Source organism: Lissotriton helveticus, chromosome 12, assembly GCF_964261635.1.
Source record: "Lissotriton helveticus chromosome 12, aLisHel1.1, whole genome shotgun sequence".
Classification (NCBI taxonomy): domain Eukaryota; kingdom Metazoa; phylum Chordata; class Amphibia; order Caudata; family Salamandridae; genus Lissotriton; species Lissotriton helveticus.
Window position 1 is genome coordinate 141846335 of NC_136073.1, and position 22628 is coordinate 141868962.

The 22628-nt window shown below is 41.9% G+C and overlaps 1 protein-coding gene across 1 annotated transcript in view; it reads right to left on the bottom strand.

Moving 5' to 3' along the window:
- The window catches only part of LOC144799722 (hydroperoxide isomerase ALOXE3-like), a 446013-nt gene that overhangs the window by 399456 nt on the left and 23929 nt on the right, over positions 1-22628 (bottom strand). The gene's annotated exons all lie outside the window — the stretch shown is intronic.

A 22628-nucleotide genomic window follows, 5' to 3' on the forward strand; every position in this document is an offset into this window, starting at 1 on the left:
ACCACAAAATGTTAGTCATCCAATACTTGTTCTGCAATTTTCTTCAAATAATTGTCCTTTTGCTGTAGTTTTCTCTTTCTTGATTTTTCAGGCATGATAACTTTATTTTAATGATAATAAACAATATCTGTAAAGAATAATTATCAATACATTTATTTTCATAAATTTATAAATTATACTTTTATATTACAATACAAACACATCGCATGTGTTAAGGCCTAGCTCACTGTATGAGTAGATGGGTAGAAAAATAAACATTAGAGTACTACAAGGAAAGTGCCTGGGGAAATTTATAAGTGGTTCAGTTTAGGCAAAGTGAATGGATTAGTACACAGTGCTGAATGGGTCACTACAACAGTGCAAGGACAGTTACAGGATGTTTGCTGGAGTTTTTGGATACTGCCTGGGGGAAATTAAGGTGTGTAGGATAAGTGTGTAGGTGATTAAAGGACTGCATGCATATTCGATAAAGATTTGTAGCCGTCCATGTGCTAAAGCCTGGATCACTGCACGAGTACTTGCGTACTGATTAAATGATTAGAGTACTGCAAGGAGAATGCCTGAGTGAATTTATATATCATAAAAAAGATGCCAATGCTGCTAATCCTAATACATGAATTATTTATATTACTCACACACGAATAGAACACTATGTGAGACGTATTTGATCTTTTTTGAATAAATCTTTTACATTTGCATTTTTATTTTAAAGTTCCTTTTTTCATTTAGTTATTTGTCATTTCCATATTTCAACAAAACATTTCAAAAAGACATATCAAGAACAAAAACATTTACAAATAATTGTTGCTCCTCCTTTCCGGACTCATTCATACACAGTATCACTAAAGATCTTTTTTATACATACATTCATACACATTCATCATCCTAACAAGCTACTAACATACAGCTATATTTTATACAATTTATATACAATTTATGCAATTGAACCATAGGATCATGTTGGAAAGTGTAAGTCTCTATTATAGTATTATTAGGTTTTCTTATGGTTTCAATATGACACAGTCATATAATGGGTCTACGCGTTTCGAACTCCTATAACTGTGGAGTTCTCATCAGGACCATAAGCTGTGAATGAAAAAACAAGGGAACCTATATTATTATTTGTTGTTTTTCAAAAAGAAGCTGGCATTGGCTCAACAGTCTGCTCTCTGCCTCTTACCTCTCTAATAGTCAGCTAATCTTTAGTTCCAAGAATCACCAAAGAACCGCGAAGCGGGACCACCTAGTTAACAAAAAGAACCATTCTCATTTTTCTAATCTTTACTCCATATATTCCCAATCACACCACCACTCAGATGTACTCACTTAGTTTTAGATGTAGTGGCGCTTCTCTCTGTAAAAGATCACAAATATGGAGGTTTTAGGTAGAGCGATCTAAATCGCCACATGAGTTGAAAAATGACCCGCTGGGGGACTGAGTTTCTTACCGGACGAAATTTTCTTCTATCCTCATATGTTTGAATGGGAGAGCCAGGCTGATATCTTTCAGCGCGGGGCTCGCGGTACGTCTGAAAAGACGGAAAAAATGTGTAAATCCGGCAATCTAATTTCTGACTTATTCGGCGGAGGTTCAAAGCTCGGATATGTCCGATGCATTACCTTTAATCCGTAGTGTGTTCAGACTTGAATCCGAACTGGTCTCGCGGTCAGCAGCATACTGCTCGGTTCCCACTAATGTTTTCATGTTTTGAGAAAATCACATGACTATCATGTGTATTACGGGCGCCATTTTGGAGTGGTGGGAAAACTCCTATTTCTCTATGGAGATTATGCATCTTGTTTGTGAGATGTAACTTTACGGAAAATGATCTTGGTCATTTTAGTTATAATTGGTGGGTGATACATTCGGAATGTTGAGACAGTCTTAGGGATCACTACCTGGGGGGTCGGCATGTGGTTCATAACAGTGGCGGCCATCTTGGATAGGGAATTCCACCAAAAGTATTTGGCCAGGTGAAAGACATAGTCAGGGCATATTCCTATACAGCTCATGTGCTTGATCCGGATTATAATTTATACATCTCGGAGAGCTCATTCAATCCCTCTGTGGCTGTATTAAATCTCACAATCATCATTGCTTCTTTTTTAGAAAGTTTTGCATCCAGATCACCACCTCTGAAGTCTTGTTCAACTTTTGTAATCACTGTCCATCGTAGTTCATTGTCTCCGTGTTTTTTTATTTTCCAGTGATTAACCAATGGGGCATTCTGAACTTTGCGTTTTTAACCGTGATTTATGTTGTTGGATCCTAGTGCGAATCTCTTGATTGGTTTTGCCAATGTATAGAAGATTGCATGGGCACTTAATTCCATAGATCACATACCGTGATTTACAGTTTGTGAACTGATCGTGTCTCCATGTCGTTTCATTGTGTTTGAACATTGATCCCTCATCAGTGGAATCGCAACAATTGCATCCACCACATTTATGGTGTCCCGTAATTGGAGGTAATCCAATCATGCTTCTTTGATTGGGTTGTGCTTTTGTTGGCAGAGCTGCTCTCACTAATTTGTTGGCTAGACTTGATTCCTTTTTAAATGCGAAAAGAGGTGGTTTTTTTAGTTCGTCGCATACGTTTTTTACTAAGTGCCAATTATTATTCACAACCTTTTTTAGCTTGTTGGAGTCGGGGCACAATGTGGTGACCAATACTATTCGGTCCAGCTTCTTCTTGACCTTTTTCTCCAAAAGGTGCTCTCGTGGTGTCCACCACGCTCTCTTTTTGGAACGTCGAAGTAGTTTTTTAGGGTATCCACGCTCTATTAAGTTGGTAGTCAATTTTTATGCATGTTTTAAGTATTCTTCTTTTTCTTGGCAATTTCTACGGATCCTCAAATATTGGCCATATGGCAAATTTTCTTTAAGGCTTCGAGGATGATTGCTCGTAAAGTGTAAAGATCTGTTGCGGTCAGTTTCCTTTCTGTAAAGAGTAGTCGTCAAACCCCCTTCATCCGAAGGGTATATCTCCATATCTAGGAATGGAATTTTGTTTTTTGAATACATCAGACTGAATTTGATTTCTTGTGTTCTGTTGTTAAGCCAGTTGTTAAAATGCTTTAGTTCTTCCTCAGAGCCAGACCACACAAAGAAGACATCGTCGATATATCGACTCCAACTTTTTATCGACGGTCCATAGGGGTTATCTTGGTAAATGAATTTCTCTTCATAACTCGACTTATAAAGGATAGCCAATTCTGGAGCAAATGGGCAGCCCATGGCCACCCCACCTACTTGAAAATAGTAATCTCCGTCGAAGTAGAAGTAATTCCGTTTCAATGCAAATTGTGCCAGTTGTGTGATGAACTCTGTTGGTACCTTTTCTGCTTTTTCTCTTGTTTCTAATATGGATTTTAAAACCTGTATGCCCTCATCTTGTGGAATTTGGGTATACAGGGATGTTATATCCATCGTCACCATCCAGTCATTAGTCCTTTCAAATTTGACTTCGTGTAATTTATTAATAAAGTCAGTTGTATCTCGGATGTATGATTTTACATGTGGAATGAATGGTTTTAAAAAAAAGTCCACAAATTTCGAAATTGGTTCCATAAGAGATTCACAACCGGACACAATGGGGCGTCCAGGTGGCGTTTTTGCATTCTTATGTACTTTAGGTAGTACGTAAAAAAGCGGAGTTCTGGGATGTTTTATTTTCAAGTATTCAAATTCCTTTTTACCAAGGAAGCCTTGTTCAAAGGCTTCATCAATCATTGAGTGTAATTGATGTTTTAGTTCCGGTGTGGGGTCTTTGTTAAGTTTTCGGTAACAATTGATGTCATTGAGTTGTTTTTTAAGCTCGTTGGTGTATAGTGAACGATCCCATATCACAATTGACCCACCCTTATCTGCTTGTTTTACAATTACAGATGTATCTTTTGTTAGATTTGTCAAAGCCAATGATTCCGGTTTGGTGATGTTATGTTTGATCCACTTGGTCTTCTTTTCCATATCCGCAATTGCTGATAGGATAGTTCTTTCAAATGTGACTACTTCTTTTGGTATTTTATAATTTGGAGGGCAGAATGTGGATTTATTATGCAATCCGGTGGTTTCCATGTTTGGATCCATTGGAGTTTCCGAAAAAAAAATTTCAACCTAATTTTTCGAAAAAACTCTATAGTTTCGGTCTTTAGTTTAACATAATCTATTCTTTTTGTAGGAACAAATGTTAATCCTTTTTGGAGGATACTTTCTTCGTCTTTTTTTAGAATTGTTTCGGAAATATTGAAAATTAATGAAGGTGTCAGTTCTTGTAATTCTGACGTCTGGTCGACATTTCCCATGGTTGATTGTATCTCGGTTTTCCTCTTGGTTTTGTCTGACCTCTCCCTAAAAAAGTGGGGCCCTGTTGATTCTGTTGGAAAGAGCCTCTTCTGTTGTTAGTTCTTCTAGGGTCTATGTTATCACCTTCACTGCTACTACCTGATGATGAAGTATCCGAGAAAGTAATATATTTTTGGAAAGATCTCCCTTGGTATTCTTGTAAGTGTCTTCGGGATTCAGGGCGGGAATAGAAATCAGGCTGAAGGAACGGATATACCTTCTCTAAATTGAAGTTTTTTTGATCTTTGTCGAATTGGTTAGTTTTTTGATTAATTGTATAATCCTTGAATTCACTGATTTCCTTTTCCACTTTTTCCAATAATCCTTTAGCGTCGGTGATCAATTGATTCGTAGCAATACACGATTGTAAAATTTCTATTTCCTCTAGCTGGACTTTAGATAATCTTTGCGCTGTCTCGATAGTCAATACCATTAAGTCCCGGCTGCACTTTGTTTCTATGAAACTATAGCCCTTCTTATAGATAGGATCCTCTGTGAAAATAACAGGTATGTTTTTTATCTGTAAGCCTCCTGGAATAGTCCCAGCTCTCAAGTGTTGGAGCAAGAAGTGTCCGTGTAGATCTGTCCGGATCTGTTTTTTCTTTAATCTAAGAAGTTTTTCTGTCTCGTTTTGATTTTGTGCTGACACGCTTAGGGAAGCCGATGCAAAGAGAGGTGGAGCCGCTAGCAGCTTCTTTATGTGATCCTCACTATAGGCAAATGCCTAATTTTCTGTCATAGTAAATCTTGACACAATCGATTCACTCAATTCAATTCAATCAAAAACACACACTCCAAACCGACGTGGGACCAAATTCCCAATTCTCGAACTGAGAATTCTCAAATCAACACATAACAAATAACCACAATTCTTGTGAAAATGGGCTACCACACAGGCAATTGCCTGCAAAAACAATTATTATGAATTAGTGAATTTATAAGCAGTTGGGTTTTGGCAGAGTGAATGCATTAGTACATGGTGCTGAATGGGTCAATACAGGATTGCAAGGGGAATGACAGGGTGTTTTCTGGAGTGTAAGGAGACTGACTGGGGAATCAAAGGCCTCAAACACAAGAGCGTATATCGTTAGAGGACTACATGCATAGTGGAAAGGAGTTTGAAGCAGTCTATGTGGTAAGGCTCTAAGTCACTGATGAGTATTTGGGTACTAACTGAATGATTAGAGTACTGCAAAAAGAAAGACTGGGTACATTTTAAGTGGTTGAACTTTGGCACAGTGAATGGATTAGTACATGGTGCTGAATGGGTCACTAGAGAAGTGCAAAGGGAGTAAAAGTGTGTTTGCAGGAGTGTATGGATACTGACTGGGTAATTGAAGGTGTGAAAGACAAGTGTGTAGGTGTTTAGAGGACTGCATGCATAGTGGATAGGCGTTTGAAGCAGTCCATGTTGTAAGGCATGAATCTCTCACAATGGTTGCCTAAATGCAGACAGACTAACAGTATGATTCTAGACAACCAACATTATTCCTTGGACTTTAGCAAAAAAGACTCACTAGTCTGGAAGGGGTAAGGTGACTGCACACATTCTACATATTTCAGTACTGCACTCTAGAGTGAAAGCCTGACTCATTTTGCGAATGCATAAGCAACGACTGGCTTCTAATTCTACCAAAACTTGAGAACAGGATAGGTTTTTTAAGCAGTCATCTGTCTGCAAAGACATGAAGTAACCAAATGATTCTCTCACAATGGTTTCCCAAATGCACATAGACTCACAGTGTGATTCTAGACAAGCAACACTATTCCTTGGACTTTACCAAAACACATTCACTAGTCTGGAAGGGGTAAGGTGACTGCACACATTTTACATAATTCACTACTGCAGTCTAGTGTGAATGCCTGTCTCATTCTTCATATGCATAAGCAATGACTGGCTTCTAATACTACTAAAACTTGACAACATGACAGGTTTTAAAGCAGTTATATGTCTGCAAAGACATGAAGTAACCAAATGCTTCTCTCACAATGGTTGCTCAAATGCACACAGACTCATAGTGTGATTCTAGACAAGCAACACTATTCCTTGGACTTTACCAAAACACATTCACTATTCTGGAAGGGTTAAGGTGACGGCACACATTTTACATATTTCACAACTGCAGTCTAGTGTGAATGCCTGTCTCATTCTGCAAATGCATAAGCAATGACTGGCTTTTAATACTACTAAAACTTGACAACATGACAGGTGTTTAAGCAGTTATGTGTCTGCAAAGGTATGAAGTAACCAAAGGCTTCTCTCACAATGGTTGCCCAAATGCACACAGACTCACAGTGTTATTCAAGACCAGCAACACTATTCCTTGGACTTTACCAAAACACATTCACTATTCCGGAAGGGGTAAGGTGACTGCCCACATTTGACATAATTCACTACTGCAGTCTAGTGTGAATGCCTGTTCCATTCTGCGAATGCATAAGCAATGACGGGCTTCTAAGACTACTAAAACTTGAGAACAGGATAGGTTTTTAAGCAGTCATGTGTCTGCAAAGACATGAAGTAACCAAATGATTCTCTCACAATGGTTTCCCAAATGCACATAGACTCACAGTGTGATTCTAGACAAGCAACACTATTCCTTGGACTTTACCAAAACACATTCACTAGTCTGGAAGGGTTAAGGTGACGGCACACATTTTACATATTTCACAACTGCAGTCTAGTGTGAATGCCTGTCTCATTCTGCAAATGCATAAGCAATGACTGGCTTTTAATACTACTAAAACTTGACAACATGACAGGTGTTTAAGCAGTTATGTGTCTGCAAAGGTATGAAGTAACCAAAGGCTTCTCTCACAATGGTTGCCCAAATGCACACAGACTCACAGTGTTATTCAAGACAAGCAACACTATTCCTTGGACTTTACCAAAACACATTCACTATTCCGGAAAGGGTACGGTGACTGCCAACATTTGACATAATTCACTACTGCAGTCTAGTGTGAATGCCTGTTCCATTCTGCGAATGCATAAGCAATGACTGGCTTCTAATACTACTAAAACTTGAGAACAGGATAGGTTTTTAAGCAGTCATGTGTCTGCAAAGACATGAAGTAACCAAATGATTCTCTCACAATGGTTTCCCAAATGCACATAGACTCACAGTGTGATTCTAGACAAGCAACACTATTCCTTGGACTTTACCAAAACACATTCACTAGTCTGGAAGGGGTAAGGTGACTGCACATATTTTACATAATTCACTACTGCAGTCTAGTGTGAATGCCTGTCTCATTCTTCAAATGCATAAGCAATGACTGGCTTCTAATACTACTAAAACTTGGCAACATGACAGGTTTTAAAGCAGTTATCTGTCAGTAAAGACATTAAGTTACCAAATGCTTCTCTCATAATGGTTGCCCAAATGCAGACAGACTCACAATGTGATTCTAGACAAGCAAAACTACTCCCTGGACTTTAGCAGGAGAAACACATTAGTCTTATTAAAAACAAAGGCACCGCATGCTACCCATCACAAATTAATAACTCACCTTTTAAATTGATTTGTAAATTAAGAAGTATGTCAGTCACACACCAGATATTCTTCTACAGAATGTCTATACTGCAGTGCACTTAGCAAAATAAAAAAAATGGCAAACTTTCCCTCTCATTCTGCAAACATACACATGTAACTATCAAATCACATTGCTTCCCACATTAATTCAAAAGCGAACACACATTTCTATTGGTTACACATTTCAACCCTTTCCAATTGACATAACTTTGAACCCTCCCCCAATCTGCTTACTGCCTGTTACCATAGTAACAGTTCATGGAACACTCAACTAAACACACAGGTCAAGAGTTCAGCACACAATGTTGCTAATCCAAACAGCAAGTGTGCTTGACTTTTCAAATTATCAGCTTATCCTATGTAATGTTCTTTTCAAACAGTTTTCGTTAACCAATAAGAAACACGCTTTTAAAAAACAAAAACATGCACCCGACTTTTCAGTTTATAAGTTTCTCGAACAACCAATCATTTCTTTTCTTTTTTCAAAACTGCATCTTAGCCACCTTTTTAGAAAAACACTAGTTGTCAAACTGCCATTTCATATACAGACACCTTCTGAGTGCCTCCAGACCTCCCATCAAGATGCTTAGAGTGTGGATTGTGGGACACAGCTATATTTTCTGGAGACAAAAGAATGCAGAAAAAGAGGTATTGACAAAGACCTAGCTCTGCCAAATGTAGGCATTAAATAGATTGGACAGAGAGGATTAAAGTGGCACCAATTGATACCATTGGTTAAATCCTTTTTGCATCTCCAACACCCTGACCTCATAATTGTGCACTGTGGTGGCAATGGCCTAGGCACTTTGACTGGGGTAGGTCTGGAAATGCTTAAGAAGGACACCTTTGGAGAATTGAAGTCACATTTCCCCCAAACTGCCTTTGTCTATTCTAACATATGCCAATGACAGAAACAGAACTGGTCCAATCAATTTTGTCCGCAGATTGAGAAAGCCAGGAAACATGTCAATAAAGCTCTTTCTGCTTATCTCAGAGATTATAGAATAGGGCCCATTTACAACAACAATGTGCATATTAATATGGACGGCATCTATAGGAGAGATGGTGTACATTTTACAGATGAGGGTAACAGAGTCTTCCTTAACAACTTTAGACTCTGCATGGGTACTTACTTGTAGGTACCAAATCTCCCAATAAACATAACGGCTCTTTTTAGAACCACCCAAGATCTAAACAAATAAGCTTTATATATATCTGAAAACGATTACTTTTTTTTTGCTTGGAGTCAATCACCCAACGCGTTAGGAGTCGTGCACCCAACGCGCTAGGAGTCGCGCAACCAATGCGTGAGGAACCGTGCACCCAACGCATTAGGAGTCACGCACCCAGCACGTGCACACCAGGGTGCCACGCTGAGCGCCGCGCTGGGTACGCACCTCCTAATTTTACCGTAAAAAAAATTACCACCTACCACTAATTTCTATTCTCCCCGGGGCCTATATACAACGTTGAGGACCGTGGCTCCCCGTGTCCTGCCTGAGCTAGCATTGCTTTTCCACTTGGGGAGCTGCAAACATGCAGCTCCAGGTGTGGAAAAGCAATCTGGTTTGCATTTTGAAAGAGAGAGCAGGTTTCCCTGCTCTCAAAATCCAAACCAGGTTTGCTATTGAAGGATGGGAGTCATGAGGCTCCCGTCCTCTCATAGCAAACTACAGTGTCCCGGGGGTGGGCTCCCTGGGACACTGCAGGAGCCGTCCCTGGGGGGTGGCGGTCTCCAGGGACATGAAAGGGCCCCAGGAGGGGGGGCACGCAGCCCCCTCCCAATCTTAGCAAAGCCCCAGGGAGGTGGTGGTCCCCGGGGCTGGGGAGTCCATCACGGACCCCCAATATGCATATTTAGAGCCCCAGGGAGGTGGCGGTCCGCTTGATCCCCCCTCACAGGCTTTTTATTTTAAAAAAGGGTCCCCGGGGCTGCAGGGGGCAGTGTGCACCCTGCAATAACAATTAAGATGTGCCCGGGGGGGGCGGTCCCTGGGTCTTTGGGGAGCCTTAGAGGCCCCCCAACATAACATTCACAAGCCCCGGAGGTTGGCGGTCACTGGGACTGTGGGGGGGAGCCGTGTGCCTCACCAACTATTAATGCTATGGTGGCGGTCCCCAGGGCTAAGTATCTTCGAAGCGCATGAGTCTGCATTTCTGTTTTTTTCACGGCAGAATCCATGCACCCTGTACAAATTTTGCTGTTTTAAAAAAAAAAAACATTTATTTGGGCCATGGGGGTCCTTGTGCGACCCCCTAAGCAGGCGTAGGGGGTCAGGGTGTTTCTACCCTGCCCCTTTTTTGCGTTTTGTGTACTTTTTTAAGGATTTCTTTTGCCTCGGTTCTACCTAGGCACAAAATGGCTGCCAACACTTCCTGGTTTAGAGTGTTGACAGCCGGTTGACAGCCGGTTGACAGCCAATTAGCTTACAGTTCTTGGCAGCTCGTAAGTAGGTATGGGTGAAAAATTAATTCCGCTTGCGGAATTTGCGATTTTGAGATCCGCGAATCGCCCGAAATCGCGGCAAAATCCGCGTATTCGCGAGCGGGATGAATTTTGCTCAGGAAGCACTTACAGGGTAACAGCAGGTGCCCAAGTTGAAGCTAATTTCTTTGTAACCATTTAACTTCAACTTGGGCACCTGCTGTAACCCTGTAAGTGCTTCCTGGCGCCTCCTTGCCTAATTGCAACAATTCTCTGACCCTGCTCTGACCCTCAAAGCAGGGTCAGAGAATAGTTACAAGTAGACAAGGAGGCTCCGTGAACAGGAGAACAGGAAGCACTTACAGATAAATCAGGTGCCCGAGTTGAAGGTCAAATTCAGTCAGCCCCAAAAAATCACTGGAGCTTCATTCTCCCCATCTGCTGCTCTGATCGTGCCTGACCTTTTATACACACAAGAGGCATGTGAACTCGCATGGAAGCTTCGCCCGTTTGGCCCCGCCCACACACTAGCGGTGTGCACCGTCTTCCTGCCATTTACCCACTAATGTGGACAGCTCACTCAAGGGACCCTTGCGCCCTTCGGCCCAATGGCATAGTAACCTACATTGTCACTGTAGCTTCATTCTCCCCATCTGCTTCTCTGATCGGTCTCTGACAATTTATACACGGAAGAGGCATGTGAACTCGCATGGAAGCCCCGCTCACACACTAGCAGTGTGCACCGTCTTCCCAACATTTACCCACTAATGTGGACAGCTCACTCAAGGGACCCCTGCGCCCTTCGGCCCGATGGCATAGTAACACACATTGTCACTGGCGCTTCATTCTCCCATCTGCTGCTCTGATCGGTCTCTGACCATTTATACACACAAGAGGCATGTGAACTCGCATGGAAGCCCCACCCACACACTAGCGGTGTGCACCATCTTCCCACCATTTACCCACTAATGTGGACAGCTCACGCAAAGGACCCCTGCGCCCTTCGGCGCGATGGCATAGTAACACACATGGTCACTGGAGCTTCATACTCTCCATCTGCTGCTCTGATCGGTCTCTGACCATTTATACACACAAGAGGCATGTGAACTTGCATGGAAGCCCCGCCCACACACTAGCGGTGTGCACCGTCTTCCCGCCATTTACCCACTAATGTGGACAGCTCACTTAAAGGACCCTTGCGCCCTTCGGCGCAATGGCATAATAACACACATGGTCACTGGAGCTTCATTCTCCCCATCTGCTGCTCTGATCGGTCTCTGACCATTTATACACACAAGAGGCATGTGAACTCGCATGGAAGCCCCACCCACACACTAGCGGTGTGCACCATCTTCCTACCATTTACCCACTAATGTGGACAGCTCACTCAAGGGACCCCTGTGCCCTTCGGCGCGATGGCATAGTAACATACACATGGTCACTGGAGCTTCATTCTCCCCATCTGCTGCTCTGATCGGTCTCTGACCATTTATACACACAAGAGGCATGTGAACTCGCATGGAAGCCCCACCCACACACTAGCGGTGTGCACCATCTTCCCACCATTTACCCACTAATGTGGACAGCTCACTTAAAGGACCCTTGCGCTCTTCGGCGCAATGGCATAGTAACACACATGGTCACTGGAGCTTCATTCTCCCCATCTGCTGCTCTGATCGGTCTCTGACCATTTATACACACAAGAGGCATGTGAACTCGCATAGAAGCCCCACCCACACATTAGCGGTGTGCACCATCTTCCCACCATTTACCCACTAATGTGGACAGCTCACTCAAGGGACCCCTGTGCCCTTCGGCGCGATGGCATAGTAACATACACATGGTCACTGGAGCTTCATTCTCCCCATCTGCTGCTCTGATCGGTCTCTGACCATTTATACACACAAGAGGCATGTGAACTCGCATGGAAGCCCCACCCACACACTAGCGGTGTGCACCATCTTCCCACCATTTACCCACTAATGTGGACAGCTCACGCAAGGGACCCCTGCGCCCTTCGGCGCGATGGCATAGTAACACACATGGTCACTGGAGCTTCATACTCTCCATCTGCTGCTCTGATCGGTCTCTGACCATTTATACACACAAGAGGCATGTGAACTTGCATGGAAGCCCCGCCCACACACTAGCGGTGTGCACCGTCTTCCCGCCATTTACCCACTAATGTGGACAGCTCACTCAAGGGACCCCTGCGCCCTTCGGCGCAATGGCATAGTAACACACACATGGTCACTGGAGCTTCATTCTCCCCATCTGCTGCTCTGATCGGTCTCTGACCATTTATACACACAAAAGGCATGTGAACTTGCATGGAAGCCCCGCCCACACACTAGCGGTGTGGACCGTCTTCCTGCCATTTACCCACTAATGTGGACAGCTCTCTCAAGGGACCCCTGCGCCCTTCGGCGCGATGGCATAGTAACACACATGGTCACTGGAGCTTCATTCTCCCCATCTGCTGCTCTGATCGGTCTCTGACCATTTATACACACAAGAGGCATGTGAACTCGCATGGAAGCCCCGCCCACACACTAGCGGTGTGCACCGTCTTCCCACCATTTACCCACTAATGTGGACAGCTCACTCAAGGGACCCCTGCGCCCTTCGGCGCGATGGCATAGTAACACACATGGTCACTGGAGCTTCATTCTCCCCATCTGCTGCTCTGATCGGTCTCTGACCATTTATACACACAAGAGGCATGTGAACTCGCATGGAAGCCCCGCCCACACACTAGCGGTGTGCACCGTCTTCCTGCCATTAACCCACTGATGTGGACAGCTCACTCAAGGGACCCCAGCACCCTTCGGCCCCATTGGCATAGTAACACACATGGTCACTGGAGCTTCATTCTCCCCATCTGCTGCTCTGATCGGTCTCTGATCATTTATACACACAAGAGGCATGTGAACTCGCATGGAAGCCCCGCCCACACACTAGCGGTGTGCACCGTCTTCCTGCCATTTACCCAGTATGATGGACGGCTCACTCAAGGGACCCCTGCGCCCTTCGGCGCGATGGCATAGTAACACACACATGGTCACTGGAGACAACTCTTCTGGCACCTTAGGCAGCTGTAGTGCAGGAAAAACACTATACATTTACCCAACGAGGTAGCACTTACTGATTAGCCAGTAGAAAGTACTCCTGTTAAGTATGGTGCAAAATCGCAAAAAAATCCGCGATTTTGCAGGGAAATGTGCGAATTTGCGGATTTTTTTTGCGATTTCGTGCAAATTCGCAAACCGCTGATTCGCAAAATTCACCCATACTTACTCGTAATCGGGAGGGTGCGAGCAGGGTGTGCCCAGGGTGCAGGGACCCACGTGGCCATAGATATATATATTATTTTACTTTTGATTTTCTCAGCAACTACTGAACAGATTTATACCATTTAACAAAAAGGCAGTGTCTGAACCAAAGACTACCTCTTTGCAAATTTGGTGCAGTTCCATTCAGCAGTTTGGGCTGTATTTGTGACTAAAGGTTCCTATGGAAAATTGCATTGGGAAAACATGTTCCGGGACCCCCCTTTTTTCTTGACCCCATCTTGACGAATCACCCCAAGACTTACAGGATAGGAGCGGACCGAGCTGGCCAAAAGTTTTGAAAATTTGCGTAGATTAGTCAACCAGCGCCAAAGTTATTGGGAATAGAATATTGCAGATTTTCTATGGAAAATAGGTCCTAACTATAACTACCTACTGCTGATGACGTCACATATTACATAACTTATAACATGGTCAGAGACATCACCCATGACATCAGTGATGACATCTCAAATGACATCACTGATGACATCACTGATGAGTGATGTCACTGACCATGTCATGAGTGATGTAATATGTGACGTCATCAGAGGTGCATTGCGGGTGCGCAAGTTATAGTTAGCTGAGCTAACTATAAGGAGAATTTCTATGGTTTTGTACAAGTGAAATGCCCAACTAACTATAAATCCCCTGAAACCTATGGTTTTTTCAATGAATTTCTAAGGTTTTTTTAAAATGCTAATTTCTAACTATAACGTGCCTGAAACCTATGGTTTTTTCAGTGAATATATATTAGAGTGTAACACTGTGTCAGGGGTTGCTTTTACTAATTTCAGGTTGGCTTTGTTGGTATTTTACCAATTCAAAGCTGTAATACTGTGCCTGGAGTGGTAAATGGCTTTTGTCATTTTACAACTCGGCAAGAAGAGCACTGTGCTAGTCCTATGCTTAAAGACTTTGCTGTGGAAATGGCAAATGACTTTGTCCTTTTCTATCTCTGTGTGGACTGCACTGTGCTAATTCTATGCTTAAAGACTTTGATAGAAAATCAGACATTTAAGGTGAGCAGATCTAGAGTGTCGCTGGTGTTGAGAGTGCTCTATACTGGAGCTGCTTTCCACCTAAACTTGAGAACTACCCATAGTTCTTTGCTTTTTCTTTTTCGCATATATATATATATTTTTTTTTTTTACATTGAGGATGCCGATAGGTGAGACGCCTTTGTCAGAGGGGGGTCTGCACAATAAACACCAGCAAGGAAATAATCTGTGTGTGCTCTCTGTTTTTTCGGTTGTGGAAAGGCTGCTTTGTTGCAGAATATATATATATATATATATATATATATATATATAATATATATATATATATATATATATATATATATATATATATATATATATATATATATATATATATATGCTCCTTTATGCCTTTATGCACAGTAAATGGCACACTCGCGTACGGGTGCTTTACAAACACAGGGATGCGCCCGCAATATTTATCTAGCCTTTGTTTCCTTGTTTCCCAAAAGAGAAACAACAATCGCGGGGGCAGTAGCTAAAGTTTATTGATAATGCAACATTGCCAATAAACTCTAGCAACAGCCCCCGCAAGTGCTGTTTTTCTTTTTGGGAAACAAGGAAACAGAGCTATATATATATATTTGGATGTAGCACAGCATAACTCCCGGGGCTCATGAAGAGCTGTTTGGTGGCATCTAATACAAAGGAGCATCCAGTCAGGATTAAAGACACGGACTACATCTCCCAGATGCCCTACGCATTGACTCATATAGAGCAGTTGAATATCAACGTGCGATTTGGCTTAAAAGGAGGGTTTGGCCCAGCATGCTCTTTTCGACTGCTGTAGCCTCTGAGGAAGTGGAATCACGAAACGCGTAAGGCTGCGGTTGCATGCACTGAGAGACTGAGAGCTTAGATGTGCATACCATTAAAGGCTTTTTATTGTGGAAAAAGCGTGCCGTGTCTGAGTGCTACTCGAGTGTTGGTCACCCCTTGGAGCTGGATATATATATATATATATATATATACTCCCTGAAAAAAACATAGTTTTAACACATGTTATAGTTAGCTGGACATTTCACTCATACAAAACTTTTTAAATTCCCCTGTTATAGTTAGTTCAGCTAACTATAACTCGCGTGCCCGCAATGCACTGCTGATGACGTCACATATTACATCACTCATGACATGGTCAGTGACATCACTCATGACATCTCAAATGATATCACTGATGACATCATCCAGTGAATATGTGTTTTTCTGAAAATTAAATATGATTTATATATGTATATCTCAAGGTCGATGGAAGGATAAATGGGTATATAAGTGTCTAAACTGATGATTTTTTGCGTAAAATTGATTGTATAACTGACTGATTAATTGTATCTTAGTGAATACATGGGTTAGTGAGTAATGTTTAAATATGTAAATATCTGTATCAGTCTCTCACTTTGTGTATAAGTGGCTGCATGGCTTGGTGAGTAGCTACATGAGTGTCTATATAGGTTATTAGTTGGTTTTTTGAGTATCACTATGAGTGCCTGAATGTCTGTATAGTTCGGTGGGGGATATTACTTAGCACATAGATGCATGAATGAGTGACTCACTGTTTGTATGTGTTTTGAAGACAGCATGTGTGCAGGAGTGTGTTTATGGGTGTGTTACTGAGTGAATGACTGTCTCAATAGTGTCTTTACGAGTAAGTACATATGCTTTAAACTAGTATATGTGAGTATAGATGTATGTTAGTGAGTATATGTGAGAGTGAGAGATTGGAAGAGTTCCTGTATAAATAAGGATGTGTTTCTATAAGTGATTATTTAAGAGAGTATGTATGTATGTTTCTGTAAAATTAAGTGTAGTGGTTTGTGTATAGCTGTGTATGCAAGTAAATGGATGTTTGATAGTTTATTTGCATGTGTGAGTATGTGTGTGAGTAACTCTATGGATGAGTGTCGGTATGTAACAGCATGTATAGGTGTAAGAGCAAATATGAAGAGTGATTCCATGTATAAGTGACTATATAGAACTGTTGGTGAATGAGTGGATGTGTATGTAGATGGTGGAATTACTGTATAGGTTGTTGTAAGTGGTATTGGTATCTCCATTTTTTTGAAAATGTTAGTTTCTACTTTTGAATGATAATAGCCAACCTTCATGGAGTTAAGCGCTGCCTAAAGATCCAAATATGCCTATAGCATATCTCCATGAAACTTGAATAGTATGAATCTAGTATTTCTGTTGATGTAAATATGTCTGTTTCAAATGTAATTTGATATGTATGATTACATACATGGTTTTTAACGTTGTTTTAATATATTCCTTTTTTCTCTCTGTTTATATTTTGCAGGAGGAAACGAATAAAGGCACCAGACCTAGAGCATAGAAATTATCGGCACTAGACCGAGTTCAAACATTTTGGTTAAATACATTTTTGGGCCAAGCGCAGGTAATAGGGCACTGGCTGTATTACCTGGCATACAGCTACAATAATTAGCTGTTTTTTCCCCTACCCAATTATGGACAGGAAGGAATATTTACGTTCAGGGTGGTTTGATAAACTTTCCCCACCCCGTTTTTTGGCCTACGATGTATACAATAGTGATGAAGGTTATAATTTGTTTTCACCAGCATCTTTATGTATGATTAAGTTTAGGTATGAAAATAATGCAATATGTAATATGCGTTCGAAAAATGTGTTTAACAATGTATGCTATAATACGCTTGTGACTTAGAGACTCTGTTCCAAGATGGCTACCATACTTTCAGTCACAGTATGTTGTTTTGCAATGCCTCTTTTATGTTTACTCACCTAATCACTTGGGTTGTCTGAAAACTTTATTTATGCACAATGTGGTACACAAAGAATATCGTGTGATCAAGAGACTGGTGGGTCTCGAAACGCGTAGCGGTAACTAAAGAATAAACTTCGTGTGTTTCACCCTCTCTCTGAGTGCGCATAAAATCCTTTGTGGAACCTTGGAATTTCGTGCAAACTTTACCGGCGTTGGGGCTCTGCCGGCATATGAGCCACCTGTCAACAGGAACCATTCAAGAAGGACCCCTTTCTCTTTGTGTATATATATATATATATATATATATATTCGGTACTCCGCAGTTTCGCCCCGCTCCAGGATAGCTAGCCAAGGCACACCAGAAAAACTCACGGACACGGACCACAGAAGCCTTTTCTTCAATTTATTTCAGTGCGGGTATGCATATATATATATGCAGCAATACTCCACAGCAACCTCCGGTCCTAGGAGCGGTGAAGCAGGAAGACAGACCACAGGATCAGGTAGGTAAAGATTGTTTATTTTAGTTTTTAAGTGGCAGCATAGACGCGTTTCGGGCTCAGGAGCCCTTGTTCACAAGCAGAGAGCATCAACCAAACGCCATAGTGTGATATTTAAAGATATTTAAAGAGATACCATCCTCACCTCCTCTGAATGCTGGTCACATGACCAGTAGGCATAGTAAACAGACTGTCCAACACGGCTGATACAACTTTATGCTGCAAATTAATTAAAAAATATATCTATATATCTATATATATATCTATATATATATATATATATATATATATATATATATATATATATATATATATATATATATATATATATATATTCACTGAAAAAACCATAGGTTATAGACCATATATAGTTAGGAATTAGCATTTAAAAAAACCTTATTTTACTCACACAAAACCATTGAAATTCCATATATAGTTAGTTGCACTAACTATATATCGCGCACCCGCAATCCACTGCTGATCATGTCACATATTACATCATTCATGACATGGTCAGTGACATCACTGATGACATCACTGATGACATCTCAAATGACATCACTGATGACATCACTGATGACAACATCCAGTGACTGTATTTTTCTGTAAAGTTAAAATATGTCTTGAGTGGATGTATAAGTGTCTGGATGAAGGATTTAGTAGGTGCATGACTGACTGTATGAGTGAGTGATTAAATGTGTCTCACTGAATGCATGGGTTAGTGACTAAACTGTCTTAATTTGTGCATCATTATGTCTGTTGTTCTGTAAACTGCTGCATGTGTTGATCATTAGCTATACGAGAGGCTATATGTGTTATTAATTGGTTGCCCAAGTATTTCTATGGGAGATTGAGTTTGTGTGGGGGTGGCTGGAAGGTGTGTGACTCTATGCATAGATGTGTGAGCAGTTTATTCACTAGGTGTATGAGTTCAAGAGTGCATGTGGAAACAGCTACATGGGCAGTTGACTGTGTGCATGAGTGTATTGATGAGTGAATGGATATCTCAATGCTACATGTCATAGTAAGTACATATGTAAAACACAGTACATGTGAGAGTTGGCATATATAAATAACTGTGCATGAGAGCCACTGAATGAGTGAGTGGTTGTATCGATCATTGTGAACTTGTATCAGGGATTGTATAAGAGAGTAAATATGTGTTAGTATATGTTTCAATAAGTAAGGTGTGTTTAACTGTATAGTTGAAGAAATGGAGGTGAGATTGTTTCTTTGCATGACTGACTGGGTGTGTGAGTAACTCCATGGATGAGTGGCAGTGTGTGAGTGTCTGTTTACACTGAGTGTATCTAAGGTTATATTAGAGTCTGAAGAGGTTTATCGTATTAGCACAAGAATGATGTCAAATGAGATGTCATCAGTGATGTCATCAGTGATGTCATTTGAGATGTCATCAGTGATGTCATCAGTGATGTCACTGACCATGTCATGAATGATGTAATATGTGACATGATCAGCAGTGGATTGCGGGTGCGCGATATATAGTTAGTGCAACTAACTATATATGGAATTTCAATGGTTTTGTGTGAGTAAAATAAGGTTTTTTAAATGCTAATTCCTAACTATATATGGTCTATAACCTATGGTTTTTTCAGTGAATTTTCAAGGTTTTGTAAATGCTAATTCCTAACTATATATGGTCTATAACCTATGGTTTTTTCAGTGAATTTCAATGGTTTTTTAATAGCAAATATCATAAGCTGTCGAATGTCAAGTACGTGGTAAGTAAAAACATTTTTGTGTTTATGCACACTGATCTGCTTTGAATGCTGCCCCCCACCCCTCATTTCTATTAGGAGTACTCTCTCTTTGCAGATAGTGAAGGGTAGTTAACGCAGCCCTTTGCCCCCTTTGTAATACGTCGTGCCTGCTTCTCTCTCCATTTGATTGATTGTTCTCTTTGGTTCATTCTCTATTTACAAACAAGCACAGAGTCGCAATACTCTGTTTAGTCTTTGCAGATAGCGAAAAATCGTGTAAAAAAACAAAAGGAATCGAGCAAAATCAGTAGGCCACTAATGGGATCTCTTTTTGACCTCGCTAAAATAGAAACATTAGGAACAACCTGTTGAAAATAGCAATGCGTATGTACATAAGCGGCGTTCATTTGTGTTCACAGTACCCCTTGTTGATTTTTTCAATCGAGCATTGAATTGTTCGAAGTTAATTCTCTTAAGGATCTTCTCTACCTGCAAACGAGGAAGAATAGGAATATTCTCTCTCCCTTTGCAGATAGTGAAGGGTAGGTAACGCAAGCCTTTAACACGTCGTACCTATTTCATTCCTCATTGATTGATTGATTGTCCGAACATTGACTGTTTGGGAATTAGTTCTTTTTGGAGGTATTCCCTGTTTGCAAATAAACGTAGGAAAATCTTTGCAAGTAGTGAAAGGGTACGTAATGCGGACCTTTCTCCCCCGTTGTAATCTGTCATGCCTATCTACTCCCCACTGATTGATGCACCTTTTTCACCCGGACCATTTACTAGAGATACGTCATCTGGCCCGACCAGAGAGCACCCCTAGTGAAAAGGACATATGCAATAATAACGAAGTGATCACTGTATCCTGTTAACAGAAACTTTACCATGAAACAACCTGGAAAGAAAAAAATAGGAAAACGAAAATCAGTAGGCCACTGATGAACATGAACTTTTATTAAACAACAAACAAAGAAACGATAACATAACGTAATGATAAAACCTATTAATGTCCTAGAAACAAGAAAACGTTAAAGTATGCCAGTGGTGAGAGACCAGAAAAACAGTCCGAGAAACCAAATCACCCCTCGCTGTCCCAACTCATGCACTCTGAAAGTTCAAAGTTTTGAGGAGTGCTTGTAACATTGTCTGAAGCCTATTTGCAATTGCTTCATCTTCACTATTCTTAAAGTAAGTGGGGGCTGTTGTGATGCGGTGCCACCCTGAACCGCTTGACGGAGGCCCCCGAGGGACGGTGTCATGTCGCGGACTCGGAGGGGGCGCTTGGCTCCGGCCCCCTCCCCAAGTCGTGTTGCCCTGGTGTGGCCTGAGATCGCCCCCGACATAGGTGGCCGGCTCCCGGGGTCAAGCGGAACTTTTTTCCTTTTGGTGACTCTTCCATTCTTCACCTTGTCCCACAATCCGTTTCACCTAAAGACACGCTGTAGTGGGGCACCCCTTTTCCGTTTCATTTGCCATTCAGCCCGCTTTTGCTACACTGTGCCTCTTCCGCTATTCAGCTGTTTACCGCCCGCTCTTTCGACTACAGCGTCTCGCTCACCATGTACTTGAGTTGCTCCCGCTCTTGCGGTGCAGCGATAGGCGGCTGCCACAGGACTCTCAAAATGGCGGCCATCTCTTCAGATTTGGGCGTGGTCCACTAAATGGGCCTGCGACACCTTGGAACTCGGACGCTTGTCTGCTAGAGCTTGGGCTCCATTCTCGAAAGAGTCCCCTCATCCTTGAAGATTCTACAAAAGTCTTGGGGGCCCCCGACTCCCGCAGGCTTCTGGTGGGGAGCGCCTAGCATGATTGCTCGTGGAATGGCCACGACGGAGCTACGAAATGGTGGTGCTCTCATGCTAACGCCAGCTTCAGTCTGAAACATCCAGAAACACTGTAGACTACCAATTCGATCAGTTCCGGTAGCGCTCCAACGTGACCCGGTAGAGAAGAACTTGCCCTCCCCTCTTTGACTGATGGTTCTTGTTGCCTGTCCCTTCTGTTGTCATTTAACAGAACTATTTAGCCTGCTGAAAGGGGTTGTGTGCCGTCCGCTGGTTGGTGGAGACATTTTGACTATATTCTGGACCTGCGTTGTCGCGTAATGCGTCATATGACGCGCCGCGTTAGAAAGTTTAATAAATTATGAAACACAATAAACAATCCTTAAAAAATAAAAAAAAATAAAAAATAATCAACAAAAGCAACAGCTAGGTAATACACATATAATTTTATCTCCGCGAAGCGGAGCGCTGTTACAGATATATATCTTGTTTCTGAACGTTAATTTCTCAAAATGCACTGAAGCACATATATTGAGACCTAGCAAAGGCACATCGGGCTACCAGTCCCTACAATTTTTCCAAGTTTCGTGCAAATCCATTCAGCTGTTCGATCCTACCGAGAGACAAGATGGCGGCCGCTACGGACTGTTTGGAATGTTTACAGACACCGGAGAGCCAATCAGCTTCGCTTCGCAAAGCTCCGTAACGCGAAAAGTACGCGAAGCGGTGCGCTGTTACAGATATATACTTTTTTTTTAACGTTAATTTCTCAAAATCCACTGGAGCACATATATTGAGATCTAGCAAAGGCACATCGGGCTACCAGTCCCTACAATTTTGCCAAGTTTCGTGCAAATCCATTCAGCTGTTCGATTATTATTATTTTTATTTTTTTTTGCCCCGCGGGGCCCTTTTAAAACCTCCACATCAAACCTAGGGGGTGAGCGACAATGTACTATGCCCCCTTATGGTCATTTGCCCCTTCGCTTTGGCCTCCTCTTGTCTCTCGATCCTACCGAGAGACAAGATGGCGGCCGCTACGGACTGTTTGGAATGTTGACAGACGCCGGAGAACCAATCAGCTTCGCTTCACAAAGCTCCGTTGCGCGAAAAGTCCGCGAACCAGAGCGCTGCCCGGTCCGCTGTTACAGATATATATCTTTTTTTAAACGTTAATTTCTCAAAATCCACTGGAGCACATATATTGA